Source organism: Marmota marmota, unplaced genomic scaffold, assembly GCF_001458135.2.
Source record: "Marmota marmota marmota unplaced genomic scaffold, marMar, whole genome shotgun sequence".
Taxonomy (NCBI): Eukaryota; Metazoa; Chordata; class Mammalia; order Rodentia; family Sciuridae; genus Marmota; species Marmota marmota.
The window spans coordinates 15,295,287-15,301,051 of NW_025999960.1; positions in this window are offsets into that span (position 1 = coordinate 15,295,287).

The window sequence follows — 5,765 nt, forward strand, 5'->3', positions numbered from 1 at the left end:
CGGGGGGGGGGGGGCTGAGGACCGTGTAGGCCCCATGCATGTCTAATTCCAGATCTGCTCCCCCAGGCTGGATGATGGATGGATCAGAGAGAGCAGGCCTGGGCTCACACCATTCTCCCTTGCCTGAGTCTCAGGTCCCATACACACCAAGTCCTGCCACCTCTCTTCTTCCTCCTTACCCCCACCTCCTTTCTACTTGCTCGAGGCCCTGTTTGCCCAGACATGCTTCCCACCCCACTTATGCCACTCCCTGTGCCCCCTTATGAACCCCTCACCTCAGACTCTTTCAGGTGCCAGTCCTCTTCTCTCTAAATCTTCCCCTCTTCTATCCCCAGCCCAGGCTGTGAGCTGCGGTGACCAGCAGGGCTGCAGGCGGCAGCGGGTGTGTGTGGTGGGGGAAGCAGGCTTGGCTCACAGGGAGCTGAGGGGCCAGCTCCATGAATTTATTCATGTTCTGTTGCTCTTTCCCCACGCTCTGGAATGAAGCTGCCAGCTCACCAGGTCCTTATTGCTTCCCCTGCAGCTGTCACATTTGTCCAAGGAGGAACCTGGGTATGGCCAAGACCAGCAGGTGCTCTGGGGCTGAAAGCTAAAAGGGACTGTTGGGGCCCAGACTGGAGTTCTGGACAATTTAACCAAAGATTCTCTGGTAGACAAACTGGGAGATCCCAGGGAGCTGATGTGCTTAGGAATGGGAAGTAGGCAGAGAATGGTTTGCTGCAGGACAAAGAAGAAACCAGGAAGGTGGGGGCAGTGCTGGTGGGAAGAGGGGAGAGGAGAAGACAACTTTAACAGTCTGCTATGCTCTCCCACTTGAAAGCATAGCCCACTCTAAATCTTGCATTAACCTCTACCCTTGACTTTGCACTAACCCTGACCCTAATCCCAAATGATACTCTTCTCTACAATCCTAAAATGAATTTTAACTTCATTACCTGACCTTAAGTGGAATGCATGCATCTTTACCTGTCCTGGAACCCAGAAGTCTCTCCAGAATTCTCTCCAGGGTGATAGCCAGGTGTTTGTCAGAGTTCTGAGGGCCAGACTTTGGATTAGCATGTGATTAGCATACTATTTGCATGTGATATGTGCCTTCTACTCTGCAGAAGTTTTTATGTTAAAATTTTATGAAGTCTAGCGGAAAGGTCCTGGCTCCTTGAAGTGTTTTTTTTTTTTTTTTAATCATTCTTTCTTTTTTTCCTTCTCTCACACTTCTTGTCACTGACCCAGACCCCCTCAAGGGAAAAAAAAGGGGTGAGCAGGTAAGCAATAGAAGGCCCATGGGAGGGGAGATTCTGGCAGTGTGATCTGCCTCTATCACTTGCACAAGCCTCAATGTCCTCATCTGTAAGAAGAGAGGAACTATCTGGCTGAAATTCCTTTAAGATCTAAGGAAGCACTTGCACTTTTCTTCCTCCCCTTTAGTCCTGATCTTGGAGAGGTTTTCCCCAACCTCTCCCACACTCTGGCTTTCGGCTCCACATCAGATTTCACATATAGATAGAAGCAGCCTGGGTTACCTGGTACCAGACAGGGGTAGGAAGAGAATGGAACTTTGTCCACTTGAGAAGACAGAGGATTGCATGAAAAGGGAAATAACATTATTAAGTATTTATTGTATTTGAGGGCTTTTAAACACAAAGGTTCTCATACCTTCACAGCATCCCTGAGGGGTGGATATATTGTTCCCATTTTACAGATGAGGAAGATGGAGCCCAGAAAGGAGAAATGGCTTGTCCAGTATCACCCTGTAAGAGATCCTAAAATTGGAGTTATGATCCTTTGGCTTCCTTTTCAGTACCCTGGAAAAGAAATAAACGGCACCAGAGGCAATGGAAGGGTGAGAGAAGTAGGACAGGAAGATGAGATCTCAGGGGAGATCTGTATGTGTGAGGCCAACCGGCAGGATCTTGGCTCTGCATGTCCCCCATATCCCCCTGCCCTGACACTGTCAACTCTTGACACACAACAGGGCTAAACTGTGGTCTAATGGAAGGCTAAATTTTGAAACTGTTCAGCTGGAGAAGGAGAGGACACAGAAAAATGAACTAGAGGAAAATTTGCTTAAAGGGCAAAAGGGAGACCTGAAACTGGATCTCCTTCTGCAACCCCGAGGTGAAACAGTGGAGGTCCAAGACCTGCACACACTTTGCCTCCTCATAGAGACTACTTGCCTTGCGGTGAGACAGAGGGCAGATGCAATCGCTAGTGCCATTGGCCAGTGCCCCTTGCCCCGCAGCTCTGTGCAGACTTAGGTTAGAACAGGGCTGGACTCCCAGCACCCCAGGGAGTGGGTAGAGATTGTTTCCCAGATAGGTGTCTATCAGGCCAAAGCGTGCTACTGACTTCCTTCTGCGGTCCTGAACCCCTACCTATGTGTGGTTTCTGGTCTTTGCCTCCTTCTCCACTTCCCTTTGCGCCCCACTTGTCCCCACCACTCTCCCACTCCAGTCTCGGGTTAATCAAATGCGATTGACAGAACAGACAGCTGTCAGACCCCTCACGTCTCTGCCTGGGTATTTGATGCAGCGCTGGGAGACCGAAGGTGAGAGGAGGGAGATGGGGTGCGAAGAGCCGAGGGAGAGACGCAGATTGGTGAGAGCCAGGCATTCAGAAGGTAGTCAAGCTTGAAGACTCCAGGGCAGGGTTCAGGGAGATAGGCTCTAGTTCTGCCTGGGACCCCTAGTTCTTTCCCCTTCTCTGACAAGCAGCAGACTTAACGAGCCCCACAACCATTGCATCCGGAAGAGAGTTGACCCCATACTCCTTGTCCCGCACCTTGGGCGGGCCTGGCTTCAGAGAACGCAGCATATAGAGCATCGGAGCCGGCGGCCGCAGCCCGGTACTTCCTCCCATCTCTTTCCATTCCTTCCCACTTGCTCCCCCTCCCTTTTCACTCCCTCCCCCGCGGCCGCGGCCTTTATTAGGGATTCCGCGGCTGTCGGTCCCGCCATCCATCCTGTCCGCCGGCAATTAGGCGGCCAGACAAAGAGCAGCTTCGGATGGATGAGGGTCCCGGCGGATCGGAAATGTGAAGGGTCAGCGCTGCCGCCCGCGGCGCACCCCGCTCCCCCTTCCGCATAATCACCGGCCGCCCGTCACTCAGTCGGCTGCCCAGGGAGCTCCGGGGACCGGGAGAGGGCGGGGCTGGGGCTGCAGCCTATGTGCCTAGGGCAGGGAGATCTCAGACCTGCAGAAGGTACGCCTCCTGCGGGAGAGCTTAAGACTGCGGCCTGAGGCGCCTAGCGGAGAGAGTAGGATTTTGGCCCCAGGCGTCCCTAAGAGGGACTGGGAGCAGACGGCCTGGGGCCTTCCTGAGGCGAAGCCGAGACAGACTACAGGAGGGAGGAGGATTGTGGCCCAGGGCGCCCCCTGCTGGGAGACAGGGGGACGAAGCCTTAGGGCCTCCAGTCCGAACAAGTGAAGCTAAGCCCAGGACCAAACCCGCTTAGAGAAATCGAGGCCCCTAGCCTAATGCGCCTCCTATCGAAATAGAATGACACTGCGCTTCTTAGCCCCGCTCTCTTGAGTGAAATCTAACCCATCCACATCAAATCAACAAAAGTTCCAAGTGCGGGAGAACCTGAGTGGACTCAAGAGGAAGTTCAAGGAGTCCAGGTTTTACTGCTGATTCTTTGGCGCTGGCTCCCAGTTGACAAATCAACATCTCAATCTGACAATTAGTGGTCGAGGTGGGGGGGAGAGGGGCTCTTGCAGCCGGGGCGGCTGAGCCCTCCTGGCGCTAGGCAGAGAGGTGGGCGGTGCTGGCAGTGATGAACGACTCCAGGGGGGCCTGGGGCCCGGAGCGCGCATTCATTACTCCACTGACAGGCGGGCGGCGGGCCGGCCCGGGAGGCAAATGGACGTGCCAAGAAAGAGACTAGTGGCAGGAAGGGGAGTAAGGGAGCATTTAACAATCCCACTGTTCCCTCTGCTCCCGGTTCTTCGCCTTGACCCTAGTACTTGACTTCCTTGAACTCAGCCTCCCAGTTGTTGGAGCTGGCACTGGTTGAAGTATTAGTGAAGCAGGGTGAGGACCTAAAATCTCTCCCTAGGTTAAGCAATTTAAGGTCTCAAATGTCTAGAAAGGGTGTCGTCGGTCCTTAGGATTGGGCGTTTTGAACTGATTTTGGAGAAATTGTGATTGCACACTGAGAAATGGTGTGTGTGGCAGGGATGGATAGGTATGGATCGCACATCTTTATCAGTGACTGTGTATGTCATTGCTAGGGATGTGTTGGCCTGATTTTGTCAGTGAAGGTGTGAGCTTCGTGTTTCTGAGGATGAACCACCACCCCTCCTTGTGTGCCCCTCCCCAAGCTTGCTGTCAGTTCTGTCTCTAGTTCTGGAGGAAATGGCAGTGCACAGGGTGACAGCTGAGGTGTGCTGCCGAGGGGTATGTGATATATGTTAACTGTGAGAGTGCTGGTCAGAACAACTGCTCCCTTCCACCATCTCCACCACAAACATACCTTCCTCAAGCATTGAAAGTAGTAGTTTTTTTTTCCCCCAAAGTCTGGAGACCTAGTAGTTAAATCCTGAGAAGAAGTAATTACCATCAGAGTTCTTCATAGCCCTACACGTATTCACACTCCCATAGAGTCTGATATAAGATGTGATCTCCAACCCATCCTGTCTCCCCCAGCTGGTGGTGGGAGAAGAGGAGGTGGGTGTTGAGTAGAAACCTGTATGATGCTCAGGAAGGGAAGAGGAAGACCCTTCAAATCTCCAAGACACCCTCCTTAGGACTTGGAGTAGCTACTGCTGAGACCCAAACAGTTTGGATCTTAGGTCCAGTTAATTACTAGTTGGTTCCAAAATTCCTTTCCCATAATATTTCCCTTTCTTTGTCTGGTTTTGTTTACATTCTCTTTCCCAATTCTACCTCCCCAGTGTTGAATCTTCTGGACCTACAGAGCAGAGAATTGAGATGACTCTGGGTCTTTATCCCCTTGTTTTGTTCAGTGAGATCTTGAGGCGTCTTCCCTTTGCCTTGCTGTTCCTTTGGGCTAGGTTATCTTTGGAGCCTCGATATCTTTGCCTCCAGCCCCAATCTTTGTGTCTGCATGTTTCTTTCACTGAAAGGGATTTCTTCCAAATTTGCCTTCCTATATTTGGGGGGCAGATGTCTTTGTTTCTCTTGGGGCTCTCCCTCTGGGTTTACCCCAGCGCAACAGTGAGGCCCTTGAGGTTTGGACAGGGGGAGCAGGGCTTCCTTCTTGCCCCCAGAGCCAATTGCGAACCCAAGGATGGCCAGGCCGTGTCAGGGCCCGGGCACGCCGGGGTCACTTCTCATTCTGGGCACAGGCGCCTGGTCGATGCCCTGCTGTTCGTTCCCCCTTCCAAACGGCCCTCCTCTTGGCCCCCGCCCCCTGCGCCCGCCTGGAAAAGGCAAATTTGACATTTTTAAATCCCGAGCCTTAGAGGGATCGATGCGGCCTGAGGGCCCCGCCCGGGGTCGATATTCCTGATTGGGAAGCGGCCGCTGCGCAGAGCCCGCGTGTAAATCACCCGGGCTGGGGGAGGGAGCTCGGGGAGCCTATCGCGTCCCAGGCTCTCGGAGCTAGGTGCGGTCGGGGCCCGACCGGGACCCGAGGGTGACGGAATGAGAACCACAGCTTTAAAGAACCAGAGGGACGCTCGCCCAGGGCCTCTCCCCTCCCCCGCATAGCCCTGCCAACTCCCCTGGCCGGCACCGGTCTCGCTTCAGCGGCCGCCACCCTTCATTGCCCCTGGAGCCGCCGGGGAGGCCGGTGTCGAAGGCA